Here is an 18,278-nt window from a genome sequence, read left to right as displayed (position 1 = left end):
AGGAGATGGTCAGAGACTGCAGACATAATAAAGGTGATGTTTAGAGACTACAGACATACTACATGAGATGGTCAGAGACTGCAGACATACTATAGGAGATGATCAGATACTGCAGACACACTACAGGAGATGGTCAGAGACTGCAGACATACTACAGGTCATAGTCAGTGACTGCAGACATACTACAGGAGATGGTCAGAGACTGCAGACATAATAAAGGTGATGTTTAGAGACTGCAGACATACTACACGAGATGGTCAGAGACTGCAGACATACTACATGAGATGGTCAGAGACTGCAGACATACTATAGGAGATGATCAGATACTGCAGACATACTACAGGAGATGGTCAGAGACTGCAGACATACTACATTCGACGGTCAGAGACTGCAGACATACTACAGGAGATGGTCAGAGACTGCAGACATACTACAGGTCATAGTCAGTGACTGCAGACATACTACAGGAGATGGTCAGAGACTGCAGACATACTACATGAGATGGTCAGAGACTGCAGACATAATACAGGTCATAGTCAGTGACTGCAGACATACTACAGGAGATGGTCAGAGACTGCAGACATACTACATTCGACGGTCAGAGACTGCAGACATACTACAGGAGATGGTCAAAGACTGCAGACATAATACAGGTCATAGTCAGTGACTGCAGACATACTACAGGAGATGGTCAGAGACTGCAGACATACTACATGAGATGGTCAGAGACTGCAGACATAATACAGGTCATAGTCAGTGACTGCAGACATACTACAGGAGATGGTCAGAGACTGCAGACATAATAAAGGTGATGTTTAGAGACTACAGACATACTACATGAGATGGTCAGAGACTGCAGACATACTACAGGAGATGGTCAGAGACTGCAGACATAATACAGGTGATGTTTAGAGACTGCAGACATACTACAGGAGATGGTCAGAGACTGCAGACATACTACATTCGACGGTCAGTGACTGCAGACATACTACAGGAGATGGTCAGAGACTGCAGACATACTACATGAGATGGTCAGAGACTGCAGACATAATACAGGTCATAGTCAGTGACTGCAGACATACTACAGGAGATGGTCAGAGACTGCAGACATAATAAAGGTGATGTTTAGAGACTACAGACATACTACATGAGATGGTCAGAGACTGCAGACATACTACAGGAGATGGTCAGAGACTGCAGACATAATACAGGTGATGTTTAGAGACTGCAGACATACTACAGGTCATAGTCAGTGACTGCAGACATACTACAGGAGATGGTCAGAGACTGCAGACATAATAAAGGTGATGTTTAGAGACTACAGACATACTACACGAGATGGTCAGAGACTGCAGACATACTACATGAGATGGTCAGAGACTGCAGACATAATACAGGTCATAGTCAGTGACTGCAGACATACTACAGGAGATGGTCAGAGACTGCAGACATAATAAAGGTGATGTTTAGAGACTACAGACATACTACATGAGATGGTCAGAGACTGCAGACATACTACAGGAGATGGTCAGAGACTGCAGACATACTATAGGAGATGATCAGATACTGCAGACATACTACAGGTCATAGTCAGTGACTGCAGACATACTACATTCGACGGTCAGAGACTGCAGACATACTACAGGAGATGGTCAGAGACTGCAGACATACTACAGGTCATAGTCAGTGACTGCAGACATACTACAGGAGAGGGTCAGAGACTGCAGACATACTACAGGAGATGGTCAGAGACTGCAGACATACTATAGGAGATGATCAGATACTGCAGACATACTACAGGAGATGGTCAGAGACTGCAGACATACTACAGGTCATAGTCAGTGACTGCAGACATACTACATTCGACGGTCAGAGACTGCAGACATACTACAGGAGATGGTCAGAGACTGCAGACATACTACAGGTCATAGTCAGTGACTGCAGACATACTACAGGAGATGGTCAGAGACTGCAGACATAATAAAGGTGATGTTTAGAGACTACAGACATACTACACGAGATGGTCAGAGACTGCAGACATACTACAGGTCATAGTCAGTGACTGCAGACATACTACAGGAGATGGTCAGAGACTGCAGACATAATAAAGGTGATGTTTAGAGACTACAGACATACTACACGAGATGGTCAGAGACTGCAGACATACTACATGAGATGGTCAGAGACTGCAGACATAATACAGGTCATAGTCAGTGACTGCAGACATACTACAGGAGATGGTCAGAGACTGCAGACATAATAAAGGTGATGTTTAGAGACTACAGACATACTACATGAGATGGTCAGAGACTGCAGACATACTACAGGAGATGGTCAGAGACTGCAGACATACTATAGGAGATGATCAGATACTGCAGACATACTACAGGAGATGGTCAGAGACTGCAGACATACTACAGGTCATAGTCAGTGACTGCAGACATACTACATTCGACGGTCAGAGACTGCAGACATACTACAGGAGATGGTCAGAGACTGCAGACATACTACAGGTCATAGTCAGTGACTGCAGACATACTACAGGAGATGGTCAGAGACTGCAGACATAATAAAGGTGATGTTTAGAGACTACAGACATACTACATGAGATGGTCAGAGACTGCAGACATACTACAGGAGATGGTCAGAGACTGCAGACATACTACAGGAGATGGTCAGAGACTGCAGACATACTACAGGAGATGGTCAGAGACTGCAGACATACTACAGAAGATGGTCAGAGACTGCAGTCCTAGTACAGGAGATGATCAGGGACTGCAGACATGATACAGGAGATAGTCAGAGACTGCAGACATACTACAGGAGACGGTCAGAGACTGCAGACATACTACAGGAGATGGTCAGAGACTGCAGACATACTACAGGTCATAGTCAGTGACTGCAGACATACTACAGGAGACTTTTCCCAGCGTAAAGTTGCCCCTGCTATATGAAGCGCAGCCAATGTTAAGTATGGCCGTCGTTCCCACGTCGAAAATGTATAAAATTACGTTGTTTGCGTAAGTCGTCCGTGAATGGTGCTGGACGTAATTTACGTCCACGTCAAAAACAATGACGTCCTTGCGACGTCATTTGAAGCAATGCACGCCGGGAAATTTTGGGAACGGCGCATGCCCAGTTCGTTCCGCGCGGGGACGCGGTTCATTTAAATGAAACATGCCCCCTACGTGCCGAATTTGAATGCCGCCCTGTGATTTACGCTACGCCGCCGCAACTTTACAGGCAAGTGCTTTGTGAATAAAGCACTTGCCTGAAAAACTTGCGGCGGCGTAACGTAAATGAGATACGTTACGCCCGCACATTTTTGCGCCCATCTACGAGAATCTGGGCCCTAGAGAGGGACATTTTTGCACATTCTTCTTTGCAAAATATCTCAAGCTCTGTCAGATTGGATGGAGAGCGTCTGTGAACAGCAATTTTTAAGTCTTGCCACAGATTCTCAATGTGATTTAGGTCTGGACTGTGACTGGGCCATTCTAACACATGAATATGCTTTGATCTAAACCATTCCATTGTAGCTCTGGCTGTACTTTAGGGTCGTTGTCCTGCTGGAAGGTGAACCTCCCCCCCCCCCCCCCCAGTCTCAAGTCTTTTGCGGACTCTATCAGGTTTTCTTCTAAGATTGTCCTGTATTTGGCTCCATCCATCTTCCCATCAACTCTGACAAGCTTCCCTGTCCCTGCTGAAGAAAAGCATCCCCATAACATGATGCTGCCACCACCATGTTTCACAGTGGGGATGGTGTGTTCAGAGTGATGTGCAGTGTTAGTTTTCCGCCACACATAGCGTTTTGCTTTTAGGCCAAAAAGTTCAACTTTGGTCTCATCTGACCAGAGCACCCTCTTCCACATGTTTGCTGTGTCCCCCACATGGCTTCTCACAAACTGCAAATGGGACTTCTTATGTCTTTCTTTCACCAATGTCTTTCTTCTTATCTCTCTTCCAAAAAGGGCAGATTTGTGGAGAGACCACTAATAGTTGTCCTGTGGACAGATTCTCCCACCTGAGCTGTGGATCTCTGCAGCTCCTCCAGAGTTACCATGGGCCTCTTGACTCTTTCTCTGATGAATGCTCTCCTTGCCCAGCCTGGTCAGTTTAGGTGGACGGCCATGTCTTGGTAGGTTTGCAGTTGTGCCATACTCTTTCCATTTTCAGATGATGGATTGAACAGAAGCTCTGTGAGATGTTCAAAGCTTGGGAGATTTTTTTTATAACCTAACCCTGCTTTATACTTCTCCACAGCTTTATCCCTGACCTGTCTGGTGTGTTCATTGGCCTTCATGATGCTGTTTATTCACTAAAGTTCTCTAACAAACCTCTGAGGGCTTCACAGAACAGCTGTATTTAAATTGAGATTAAATTACACACAGGTGGACTCTACTTACTAATTAGATGACTTCTGAAGTCTATTGGTTCACTAGATTTTAGTTATCAGAGTAAAGGTGGCTAAATACAAATGCATGCCACACTTTTCAGATAATTATTTGTAACAAATTTTGAAAACCATTTATCATTTTTCTTCCATTTCACAATTATGTGTCACTTTCTGTTGGTCTATCACATAAAATCCCAATAGAATACAATTACGTTATTTAGTTGTAACATGACAAAATTTGGAAAATTTCAAGGGGGTATGAATACTTTTTCAAGGCACTTTTTTGTCAGTCACAGCCAATAAGCCAATAAGGAGAGAGAGGGGGCAGGGCCGAGCAGCAGCTCTGTGTCTAAAAGAACACTTGCTTTGGTGGCCCCATTGCAAGTTGCTTGCTCTGGGGGGGCACTTCGGACTGGAGGGAGGGGCCAGAAGCTCGGCGGGGGACCTGAGAAGAAAAGGATCTGGGCTGTAGTGTGTATGTCCACCCTTAATCATATACAATCATACATACCGTATTTATCGGGGTATAGCGCGCTCCGGCGTATAGCGCGCACCCCTAAACTTGACTCGGATTCCTGTGAAAAAAAGATTTTTTGTACTTACAGTTTTGGTGTCTTCCGCGGCGTCCATCGGCGGCCTCGTCGGGTCCGGCGTCCGTCTGCGGCTTCGGGTGTCCTCTCCGTCGGGTCCGGCGTCCGTCTGCGGCTTCGGGTGTCCTCTTCGTCGGGTCCGGCGTCCGTCTGCGGCTTCGGGTGTCCTCTTTGTTGGGTCCGGCGTCCTTCTGCGGCGTCCTCGCGTCCTCCCCGCTCATTTCCCGTGCCGAGCTTGAATACTGCGCCGACATTTACCGAGCGCAGTACACTCGTGTATTGTCGGGCAGGCTCGGCTACTCTCGCGCTGACGTCCTGTACGTCCAGGACGTCAGCGCGAGAGGCGCTGAAACTGCCCGAAGATACACGAGTGTACTGCGCTCGGTATATGCCGGCGCAGTATTCAAATTCAGCGCGGGAAAGCGGGTATCGGCGTATACCGCGCACCCACGATTTTGCCCTGATTTTCAGGGCAAAATAGTGCGCGGTATACGCCGATAAATACGGTAATTTTTTTTATTATATCAGGCGGGTCAAGCTGGTGTTTTATGGGCAGCTTACAGCCCTCTTGCCCCTTGTGTTGGATTCAACATTTGTGCCAATTGAGTAAAGCTGCCTGTGGATGGTGCCAGGTCAGTAGGTGACCGTACTGTCTGGATAGATTGGGTCTATAGAGTTATGTCAATGAATAAAGTGGCATTTAAAAACAGAGTGCCAAAGGGCTATAAGATGGGCATCAAGGCCAATCTTAGGGTCACTAGATGGTGTGCCCCCAGGTCATTGTGCCAAGTGACAGAGAACATTCGTACTGTGCAATCATTAGCATTAACTTCCCCAAATGATGTCCGGGCACGAGACAGCAAAACAAGGCAATATATTTCACAATATCACCGCATGAGGTAACGCACAATGACGCAACCCAACGCCCGAGTGTTCTACACACAAGAAAACATCAAACGTCTTGGTCAGGTCCCCAATATTATCCAATTTCTGTTTTCCTTTGAAGAAAAGCAAAACAAAAACTCTCCAAAATTACTTTCATGGACACAATTCCCAGAACACCTCACTCTGGCCTTGGTTTGCAATTCACGTACATTATGTAGGCAGTGTGTGAGGCTCGGTGTGTACATTATGGAGGCATGATGTACATAGTGCCCTCTGTCACACCCCCCACGCTCCTCTCTTGTACATACTGCCCACTGTTATACCCTCCACACTCCTCTCCTTTACATACTGCCGTCTGTCACACCCTCCACACTCCTCTCCTGTACATACTGCCCACTGTTATACCCTCCACACTCCTCTCTTGTACATACTGCCCACGGTTATACCCTCTACACTCCTCTTCTGTACATACTGCCCACTGTCATACCCTCCACACTCCTCTCTTGTACATACTGCCCACTGTCATACTCCCTCACTTCTCTCCAGTACAAACTGCCCACTGTCATACCCCCACACTCCTCTCCTGTATATACCGCCTACTGTTATACCCCACACTCCTCTCTTATACATGCTGCCCACTGTCATACCTTCCACACTGCTCTCCTGTACATACTGCCCACTGTTATACCCTCTACACTCCTCTTCTGTACATACTGCCCACTGTCATACCCCCACACTCCTCTCTTGTACATACTGCCCACTGTCATACCCTCCACACACCTCTCCTGTACATACTGACCACTGTCATACCCCCACACTCCTCTCTTGTACATACTGCCCACTGTCATACTCCCTCACTTCTCTCCTGTACATACTGCCCACTGTCCTACTCTTCTCCGGTACATACTGCCCACTGTCATAACCTCCACACTCCTCTCCTGTACATACTGCCCACTGTCATACCCTTCACACTCTTCTCCAGTACATACTGCCCACTGTCATACCCTCCACACACCTCTCCTGTACATACTGCCCACTGTCAGGGCCAGTACAAGGGGTGGGCCAAAGGGACGGATGCCCTGGGAGCAGGAAGGGGAATAATGCACTGTCACTGATGCATTAGTATAGATCCCATCGTCTGTAGGCGCTGTAGCTTTTCACGGGGGGCACAATTTTTCATCTTCGCCCTGGGCACCGGGTGACCTTGTCCCGGCACTGCCCACTGTCATACCCTCCACACTCCTCTCTTGTACATACTGCCAACTGTCATACCCCCACACTCTTCTCTTGTACATACTGCCCACTGTCATACCCCCACAGTCCTCTCCTGTACATACTGCCCACTGTCATACCCCCACACTCCTCTCTTGTACATACTGCCCACTGTAATACCCCTTCACTTCTCTCCAGTACAAACTGCCCACTGTCATACCCTCCACACTCCTCTCCTGTATATACCGCCTACTGTTATACCCCACACTCCTCTCTTATACATGCTGCCCACTGTCATACCTTCCACACTGCTCTCCTGTACATACTGCCCTCTGTCATGCCCCCACACTCCTCTCCGGTACATACTGCCCATAGTCATACCCCCACACTCCTCTCTTGTACATACTGCCCACTGTCATGCCCCCACCCTCCTCTCCTGTACATACTGCCCACTGTCATACTCTTCTCCGGTACATACTGCCCACTGTCATACCCCCCACACTACTCTCCTTTACATACTGCCCACTGTCATACTGTTCTCCGGTACATACTGCCCACTGTCATACCCTCCACACTCCTCTCCTGTACATACTGCCCACTGTCATACCCTCCATACTTCTTTCCTGTACATACTGCCCACTGTCATATCCTTCACACTCTTCTATGGTACATACTGCCCACTGTCATACCCTCCACACTCCTGTCCTGCACATTTCATAACCTTGCCCATTATGAAGGTAGACCCTTGTTCTTGCCTGATTAGTACAAACGTCTCAGTGGTTCCTTCCAGGAGGATATTTCACACCGCACACACAGATACGGCGGCAGACACGGTAGGATTTCACTGCTGTCAGCTGTTCCTGATCTCAGAGTTCATTACTCCAAAGTGAATGAATCTCGCCTCTCCCAGATGGATTATTCACCATGTTATCCTGACGGGTGAGATATGACCTGACCTCCTAGTCTTCCCAAGAAATGCACACTCCCTCTGCGCAGACGTAATCTAATCAGTTATTGATGTGACGGGTTCTTCCAGAAATGTCACTGTACAGCATATGACCTCTTGTCATGGACGACCTTCCAGTGTCAGGAGAATCCGTTTCCGGCGTTTGCCCGCGCATGCGCGTGTCAGTACGCGCTTCCGCGCATGCGCGCGCGTCAGTGGCGCGCGCACGTTGACAGTGTTAGGCGCCAAGACTCCCTATATAAACAGTCTGATCCCTCACCAGCTTGCTGTCCTGTCTACAGCGTTTCCCTGGAGAACCTGCATCTGTGTACTTGTTGTTTCCTGATTACCTGACCCGGCTTCCTCTGACCTCTCTTGTTTGCAACCCGCCTCTGACCCCGGCTACGTCTGACCTCCGCACCTGCTTGACCCTTGGCTCTGTCTTTGCCCGCCTGTTATACCGACCCGGCCTGAACCTTGACTACCCCTTTGGACTTTGCTCTGGCTCTAATCTGCTCATCTGTGTTTGACCCGGCTTGCCTGACCCGCTTAATTCCTGCTCCACAAGTGCCACTCAGTTGCTCCAGTCTGCTGCCAGCATCCTGCCAGGACCTCAGTGCTTCATCCTGCTCCTGCTTCCAGTGACTACCCAGTCAACTACTAGGCACTTGTGCCCCTCTGTACACTTGACCCCCTGTCTGCTCTACCAGGGGCTCCTGAGTCAGAGGCTTACGAGAGGCCACTCCCTGCACATCGGGCTCCCATCACCAGGTACGTGACAGTACAGGACAGCCATGTCCGAGCCCACGCAGGGAGCGTCTCCCATGGAGGACTTATGTCGTCACCTGGACGGCCTCACAACCGCTGTAAGAACTCTGCAAGAAGGATATGCCCGCCTGGAAGGGCGCATTCAGACTTTGTCCGCAGCAGCCCCATCCGCATCTGGAACCTCCTCGGGCCCCTCAGTCGTGATGCTACCGCCTGAGCCCAGAGTCCCCACTCCAGAAAGATTTTCTGGGGACCGAACCAAGTACAGAGCTTTCCGTAACGCTTGCGAGCTCTTTTTCGCCCTGCAACCCAGGACCTTTTCACTCGAGTCCACAAAAGTAGGATTCGTTATCGCACTGTTGTCAGGTGAACCTCAGACTTGGGCTCATCGCCTCTTGGAACGTAAGGAGGATTGCCTCGAGTCACTGATTACCTTCTTCCAAGCAATGGACCTCATCTATGAAGACACCCAGCTGGCGGCAACCGCAGAAGCGGCATTGAGTACACTACAACAGGGACGCAGGGCAGTAGAAGACTACGTGGCAGAGTTCCGACAGTGGAGCTCCGATACCAATTGGAATGATGCTGCCCTGCGTCACCAGTTCCGGATGGGCCTATCGGAACCTTTAAAGGACGAACTAGCCCGAGTTGGCATCCCTGCCACGCTTGAAGCTCTCATCCTGTTGTCCGTACAGATTGACAGGCGATTGAGGGAACGCCGAGCTGAACGCACGACCAACACGCATCCCAGCGCATCGGCACGCCCAGTTTGGATGATGCCACGGGTACCCCGTTCTCCTTACTCAGCTCCTCCCAACCCTGTGCCAGCCTCCACCGATACTTCGGAACCAATGCAGCTAGGCCTGCTCCGCCCATCTCTGACCCCGGAAGAGCGGCAGCGAATTAACAACCTGTGTCTGTATTGTGGAGAATCAGGCCACTATGTGAGGACTTGTCCGGCCAAGATTCGTAAGTTCTCAACCCTCTCATCTGCTTTTTCTCCCACAGTACGTAACATTGACACTCATCTGGCTATTTCCATCTCTTTACAGCTCCCAGGAAGGAACATTCAGGCTCCCGCAATTATTGACTCTGGTGCCTGTAGTGGCTTCATGGACGCTTCTTTTGCCTCCCAACATGGCATTCCACTGCGACCCAGACGCCAGAAACTTGCCGTCCATTTAGCCGATGGATCTACCATCAGATCCGGCCCTGTTACACAAGAAACCATGCCTCTCTACGCTCTCATCTCCAATAACCACTGGGAATTACTTTGCCTAGATATCATCGAGTCCCCAATGTTCCCTATCATTCTGGGCATGCCCTGGCTGAGGGCTCATAACCCGCAGATTGATTGGGATTCTGGGAAGGTCCATTTCCCTTCTTCTTATTGCCGCCAGCATTGCCTTCAAGACCCGGCTGTCAACTCGTTCCCCCTGTTATGTCTGGAAAACTAACCTGAAAACCGTCTATTAGTCCCAGAGGCCTACCACAGTTTTTTGGACGTTTTCAGTAAAAAGGGCGCTGAGACCCTACCACCACATAGGTCTTACGACTGTCCAATCGAGCTCCTTCCTGGGGCAGAGATCCCTTTCGGTAGGATCTTCCCTCTGACCGAATTGGAACTGGTGGCTTTAAAGTCTTACATAGACGAAAATTTAGAAAGAGGTTTCATACGTCCTTCCACATCCCCTGCTGGAGCTGGAATATTCTTTGTAGAGAAAAAGGACCATTCTCTACGCCCCTGCGTAGACTACCGGGACTTAAATAAAATTACAATCAAGAATAGATACCCTCTCCCGCTGGTCCCCGAATTATTTCAGAGACTTGGAGCTGCGACCATCTTCACTAAACTTGATCTCCGCGGAGCCTATAACCTAGTTCGCATAAGAGATGGCGACGAATGGAAGACCGCGTTCCGCACCCGATTCGGGCATTTTGAATACCTTGTTATGCCCTTCGGCCTGTGTAACGCCCCCGCAACCTTTCAACATTTTGTAAATTACATTTTCAGAGAGTACCTTGACCTGTTTGTCATAATTTATCTGGATGACATCTTGATCTTCTCCTCTTCCCTGTCAGACCATCAAGAACACGTTCGAAAAGTACTTGCCCGGCTCCGTCAACATAATTTATATGCCAAATCCGAGACGTGCGAATTTGAGCGAGAAAGCATCCAATTCCTGGGTCTAATCATCTCGGCAGAAGGTATTAAAATGGATCCACAGAAGGTCACCGCTATTATGGACTGGCCCGCTCCCACCGACAAGAAAGCGATCCAGCGCTTTGTGGGATTCGCAAATTTCTACCGAAAATGTATTAAAGGTTTCTCCTCCATCATCACCCCCATTACAAATTTAACCAGGCAAGGCACTCGGTTCCAGTGGTCTTCCGAAGCCCAGACTGCCTTTTCTACTCTAAAGGGACTGTTCACTTCGGCCTCCATCTTAAAACATCCTGATCCAATCTTACCCTACATCATGGAAGTCGACGCATCGGAAGTGGCAATCGGAGCGGTGCTTTCCCAGAGACAGGGGCCCAAGGCCCTGCTGCATCCAGTCGCATTCTTCTCCCGCAAGTTATCGGAAGCGGAGAGAAATTATGACGTCAGAGACAGGGAACTCCTGGCGATTAAAGCCGCCCTCGAGGAGTGGCGCTACCTTCTGGAGGGTGCAGCACACCCCATCCTGATCTTTACCGATCACAGGAACTTGGAGTACCTGAAGAGTGCAAAGAGGCTGAAGCCACGCCAGGCCAGGTGGGCACTTTTTTTTACCCGATTTCTTTTCCACATTACCTACAGGCCCGGGTCAAAGAACACCAAACCTGATGCACTCTCCCGGATGTTTAATGGGCCGGAGGCTCCTTCTTCCCCTGACAGCATTCTAACCACCGGCAACTTCCTTGTGCTACAAGGGGACCTCCTGTCCTAAATCAAGCAGGCTTCCTCAGAGATCTCTACACCATCAGTTCCAACCCTACAGTTAAGAGACAATCTATTATGGAACAAGGATAAGATCTTTGTACCCCAGCAACTACGGGTAGCAGTCCTCAAGTCTTGTCATGATCATGAATTAGCCGGCCATTTTGGAGTCCACAAGACATCTGAGCTTCTCCAGCGTACCTTCTGGTGGCCACAGGTATCTCGGGACTGCAGAAGCTACGTGGAATCCTGCACTACCTGCATCCAAAACAAGGGCAACAGAACCAGAGCTTGGGGATTGCTAAAACCACTACCTGTCCCGGAAAAACCATGGAGGATGATATCCATGGACTTTATTGTTGAGCTCCCTCCATCAGAAGGTTATACCACCATCTTCGTGGTGGTGGATAGGCTCTCTAAAATGGCCCACTTCTTGCCTATGGTCGGAACACCTTCTGCCCCTGAAACAGCGAAGATCTTTGTCAAGGAGATAGTGAGGCTCCATGGCATACCCGCCAATATTGTATCTGACCGGGGGGTTCAATTCACGTCAAGATTCTGGAAATCACTGTGTGGAGCTCTGAAAATTGACCTTTCTTTTTCATCTGCATACCACCCGCAGACCAACGGTCAGACTGAGCGTACCAACCAGACGCTCGAGCAGTATCTGCGCTGCTTTGCAAGCTTTTCTCAGGATGATTGGTCCTCTTTGTTGCCCCTTGCAGAATTTGCCTACAATAACTCTATCCATTCCGCTACCAAGCAGTCTCTATTTTTTTCCAATTACGGTTTTCACCCATTGTTTCTTTCCAACAACATTCCGGAATGTTCAGTACCAGCTGCCCAAGAAACCCTGGATTTCTTCACCACCAACAATAAGTTGCTCCAGGAAACAATGGAGAAAACCCAGGAATACAATAAAGAGGTGTTTGACAGGAGGAGAAGAGGAGAACTTGATCTATCGCCTGGGGACCAAGTCTGGCTGTCTACCTTGAACCTAAAAATGGCCTGCCCATCTAGGAAATTAGGTCCCAAGTTTGTGGGTCCTTACCAGATCCTCAGGAAAATGAATGAAGTAGCCTATGAGTTAAAATTTCCTGCCTCCTTCCGGATCCATCCAGTCTTTCACGTGGCTTTACTCAAACCTACAGTCCCGGACCCTTTCACCAACCGGAATGCCGGTCTTTCAAAACCAGTACTTGTCGATGGCGAAGAGGAATATGAGGTGGAGTCCATCCTGGACTGCAGGAAGAGGCGCAACCAGATTCAATATTTGGTGAAGTGGAAGGGCTATGGCCCGGATGAGAATTCCTGGGAACCAGAGACTAACATCCATGCCAAGAGACTGATTCTGGCCTTTAAGAGGGCACACCCGACTAGGCTGGCCCAGTTGGGCATCCGGAGGCTGCCCGTAGAGGGGGAGCAATGTCATGGACGACCTTCCAGTGTCAGGAGAATCCGTTCCCGGCGCGTGCGCATTGGTGCGCGGTTTGCCCGCGCATGCGCGCGTCAGTACGCGCTTCCGCGCATGCGCGTCAGTGGCGCGCGCGCACGTTGACAGTGTTTGGCGCCAAGACTCCCTATATAAACAGTCTGATCCCTCACCAGCTTGCTGTCCTGTCTACAGCGTTTCCCTGGAGAACCTGCATCTGTGTACTTATTGTTTCCTGATTACCTGACCCGGCTTCCTCTGACCTCTCTTGTTTGCAACCCGCCTCTGACCCCGGCTACGTCTGACCTCCGCACCTGCTTGACCCTTGGCTCTGTCTTTGCCCGCCTGTTATACCGACCCGGCCTGAACCTTGACTACCCCTTTGGACTTTGCTCTGGCTCTAATCTGCTCATCTGTGTTTGACCCGGCTTGCCTGACCCGCTTAATTCCTGCTCCACAAGTGCCACTCCGTTGCTCCAGTCTGCTGCCAGCATCCTGCCAGGACCTCAGTGCTTCATCCTACTCCTGCTTCCAGTGACTACCCAGTCAACTACTAGGCACTTGTGCCCCTCTGTACACTTGACCCCCTGTCTGCTCTACCAGGGGCTACTGAGTCAGAGGCTTACGAGAGGCCGCTCCCTGCACATCGGGCTCCCATCACCAGGTACGTGACACCTCTCTTTTTGTATTGACTCACATCAGAAAAGATAGCAATAAGACTGGTGTTGTGACAAGAAAGGTCCCCCGTTGAATAATGCCCGGCCTGTATTGCGCAGGCGCATTGCTTGCGCAGTACGGAGCACAATGGAACCGCCAAAATTTTCCGAACATGAACAGCTGTTGATCAGCTGTACACGGCGCCTGTGCAATGAAGACGACATTGTGCCACACTCTGCCGTACACTCCCGATGCTCGTGCAACTCTGCAAGGGGCGGGTGAATTATTCATCGAACTCTGCAAGGGGCAGATGCCTATAGAAGAGGTCATATTGAATCATGATGGGCAGTGATGGGCAGAGCTGATAAAGGCGGAAGTTCCGCCCCTTTGAGAAATCCACCCCCATCGTATCAGCTCTGCCCATCATCATACAATACAGCCTCTTCTGTAGGCATCCGTCCCTTGCGGAGTTGCACGAGCGTGTGGCAGCATGTCTTCTTTGCGCAGGCGCCGTGTACAGCTGTTCATGTTCATGTGTATCTATCACTCTCAGTGCCATCATGAGGCCCCCAATTTCGGGGCAGCGTGGGCTCAAGGAGCAGCTGCTTTGGGGGAAAAAACAGGGGCCCCTGTGTAGCTGCTTTATGAGCTTCACTTTCATTAATTTGTGGATCACATTTTTTGGACTTTTTTTCATTCATTATTTTTATCAATTTTTCACTTACATGAATCAATCATGTCACATTTATGTTTGATTATTCATTTAAATTATTAATTTTATATATTCATATGCACAGCGCTGTACCTTGTTTTTATATTGTCGTTTTTACCTTGGGTATCTTAGGATATTGGTACTGGCAGCTTTTTCCACACTCAGGTGTGGTCCTCTTCATAATTTGTTTTGTTGGTAGCGCAGTGTTTTTTCTCCCCCTGGAGGAAAACTTTTTTGCAACTGGAATGAGCCTTAAATAAAACAAAGTGTCCTGGCTGCTTACTTAGGGCTCATTCTTACTTGCAGCCCCTGCAGCCTCTGAAAAGCGTTTCTCAGTGAATCACTTTTCACAGACGAAGGAGGCGCCCCTGTTTCTCTCCACCTTTGTTCAGGCCAGTGTTGCCAACCTACCAGATTGAAATTTACTGGCACGACACCCGAAATTTACTGGCGCAGCCACGTTTTTACTGGCATTTCACAAAAGTTACTACATTTTTAGGTGCACATTTCAGTATTTAGGGTACAAACAAGTACACTAGGCAAATAGCAATGTGATTTAAGGTAGATATTAAGGTAAAAAACATATTGGGCTAGATTCAGATAGGTGAGCGGATCTTTAGATCTGATTTACGTTACGCCGCCGCAAGTTTTTCAGGCAAATGCTTTATTAACAAAGCACTTGCCTGTAAAGTTGTGGCGGCGTATCGTAAATCCCCCGGCGGAATTCAAATTCGGCAGGTAGGGGGCGTGTATCATTTAAATGAAGCGCGTCCCCGCGCCGACCGAACTGTGCATGCGCCGTCCCCAAAAAATCCCAGAGTGCATTGCTCTAAATGACGTCGCAAGGACGTCATTGGTATCGACCGGAACGTAAATTACGTCCATCCGTATTCACGAACGACTAACACAAACAACGTAAAATTTCAAAACTCAGGGCGGGAACAACGGCCATACTTAACATTAGCTACCCCTCATATAGCAGGGGTAACTATACGCTGGAAAAAGCCGAACGCAAACGACGTAAAAAATAAGCGCCGGGCGGTCGTTCGTTTCTGAATCCGCGTAACTCCTCATTTGCATATTCCTTGCGCAATAATACGGAAGCGCCACCTAGCGGCCGGCCTGGAATTGCAGCCTAAAATCCGACGGTGTAAGACACTTACACCTGTCGGATCTTAGGGATATCTATGCGTAACTGATTCTATGAATCAAGCGCATAGATACGACGGACGGAACTCAGAGATACGACGGCATATCAGGAGATACGACCGTCGTATCTTCTTTATGAATCCGGGCCATTGTTGTTACTTTTGATATAATACGGGAAAATTATTTAGTCACATCGCCCCCTGCTTCCATCCCCCTCTGCCACCAACACCCCCTGCCTTCACCCCCCTCTGCGGTGCCTCAATCTCCCCCTGCCTCCAATCTCCCCCTGCCTCCATCGTCCTTTGCCTCAATCCCCCTCTGCGAGGCCACCAACAACCCCTGTCTCCATCCCCCACCCTCTGCGGTGCCACCATCCCCCTCTACGGTGCCACCAACACCCCCTGCCTCCAATCACCCCCTGCCTCCAATCTCCCTGCACAGTTCCAAGCCGAACCGATCTCGGCTATTTTTACTGGCACATTCCCGCAACCACAGACATTTACGAACGGGGGGAAAAGTGCCCGTTTTTACGAACTGTCCGTAAAAATACGGACGGTTGGCAACACTGGTTCAGGCATCATCCAGGGTCTACATCCTGGGCTCAGAGTTGATCACGTAAGTCCTGTTCGGGTTAGTTATATTATTCCCAACATCATGTGACCTCTCTACCCCCCCTCCCCCACCCATGTCTGGCTGTCTCCTGACCAATAGAAATCCTCTGAGATGAATTCGGATTCCACCGTCTGTGCAGATGTGACAACATTCAGCAATTGTGCAAATACTTCCCAACCGTCGCACCTCCCCCTCTGCAATGTGGTAATGTGTCCTTGTGTAACATGGAGGAGATGGGGGGTGAATGAAGAACTAGTACAGAATGTTCCTTTATAATGTGTCACACCTTCACTCAGCACAGATCCTTCCGGAGGAAGAAAGATTGGCCTTGTTGTTTAACCGATTCAGCTCAGGAAGATTTACCCCCCTTCATGACCAGGGCATTTTTTGCGATACGGCACTGCGTTACTTTAACCACTTAAACCCCCTTCCTGCCCAGACCAATTTTCAGCTTTCAGCGCTGTCACTCCGACAATTGTGCGGTCATGTGACACTGTACCCAAATGAAAGCTCTCTTTTGGAGGTATTTGATCACCTCTGCGGTTTTTATTTTTTGTTAATTTAAAAAAAAAAAAACTTTTATATTTTGTTATAGAATTTTGCAAAAAGGTAATTTTTCTCCTTCATTCATGTACGCTGATGAGGCTGCACTGACGGGCACTGATAAGGCGGCACTGATGGGCACAGGGCTGGTGCAAGGATTTTTGACACCCATGGCGAAACTTTTTTAATGAAGTGCTCATCAAATGCAGCCTCACCAGCGCCCATCAAATGCAGCCTCACCAGCGCTCATCAAATGCAGCCTCACCAGCGCCCATCAAATGCAGCCTCACCAGCACTCATCAAATGCAGCCTCACCAGCACTCATCAAATGCGGCCTCACCAGCGCCCATCAAATGCAGCCTCACCAGCGCCCATCAAATGCAGCCTCACCAGTGCCTATCAAATGCAGCCTCACCAGCACCCATCAAATGCAGCCTCACCAGCGCCCATCAAATGCAGCCTCACCAGCGCCCATCAAATGCAGCCTCACCAGTGCCTATCAAATGCAGCCTCACCAGCGCCCATCAAATGCAGCCTCACCAGCGCCCATCAAATGCAGCCTCACCAGCGCTCATAAATGCAGCCTCACCAGCGCTCATCAAATGCGGCCTCACCAGCGCTCATCAAATGCAGCCTCACCAGCACTCATCAAATGCAGCCTCACCAGCGCTCATAAATGCAGCCTCACCAGCGCTCATCAAATGCGGCCTCACCAGCGCTCATCAAATGCAGCCTCACCAGCGCCCATCAAATGCGGCCTCACCAGCACTCATCAAATGCAGCCTCACCAGCGCCCATCAAATGCAGCCTCACCAGCGCCCATCAAATGCAGCCTCACCAGCACCCATCAAATGCAGCCTCACCAGCGCCCATCAAATACAGCCTCACCAGCGCCCATCAAATGCAGCCTCACCAGCGCCCATCAAATGCAGCCTCACCAGCGCCCATCAAATGCAGCCTCACCAGCGCCCATCAAATGCAGCCTCACCAGCGCCCATCAAATGCAGCCTCACCAGCGCTCATCAAATGCGGCCTCACCAGCGCTCATCAAATGCAGCCTTACCAGCGCTCATCAAATGCGGCCTCACCAGCGCCCATCAAATGCAGCCTCACCAGCGCCCATCAAATGCGGCCTCACCAGCGCTCATCAAATGCGGCCTCACCAGCGCTCATCAAATGCAGCCTTACCAGCGCTCATGAAATGCAGCCTCACCAGCGCCCATCAAATGCGGCCTCACCAGCGCTCATCAAATGCAGCCTCACCAGCGCTCATCAAATGCGGCCTCACCAGCGCCCATCAAATGCAGCCTCACCAGCGCTCATCAAATGCGGCCTCACCAGCGCTCATCAAATGCGGCCTCACCAGCGCTCATCAAATGCGGCCTCACCAGCGCCCATCAAATGCGGCCTCACCAGCGCTCATCAAATGCGGCCTCACCAGCGCTCATCAAAT

The 18,278-nt window shown here is 49.6% G+C and overlaps 1 protein-coding gene across 1 annotated transcript in view; it reads right to left on the bottom strand.

Annotated features, from left to right (window-relative positions):
• LOC120928832 (aldehyde dehydrogenase family 3 member B1-like) overlaps positions 1–7,975 on the bottom strand; it is a 71,711-nt gene extending 63,736 nt beyond the window's left edge. The window contains exon 1 of the mRNA XM_040339850.1: positions 7,839–7,975. The gene's annotated coding sequence lies outside the window, so the exon portion shown is untranslated. The remainder of the gene's footprint in view (positions 1–7,838) is intronic.
• Between the last annotated feature and the right edge of the window lie 10,303 nt (positions 7,976–18,278).

The sequence above is a fragment of the Rana temporaria genome, chromosome 2 (genome assembly GCF_905171775.1).
Source record: "Rana temporaria chromosome 2, aRanTem1.1, whole genome shotgun sequence".
NCBI lineage: Eukaryota > Metazoa > Chordata > Amphibia > Anura > Ranidae > Rana > Rana temporaria.
Note: the sequence above shows the minus strand (reverse complement) of the source record. Positions and strands in the feature narration are given on the sequence as shown.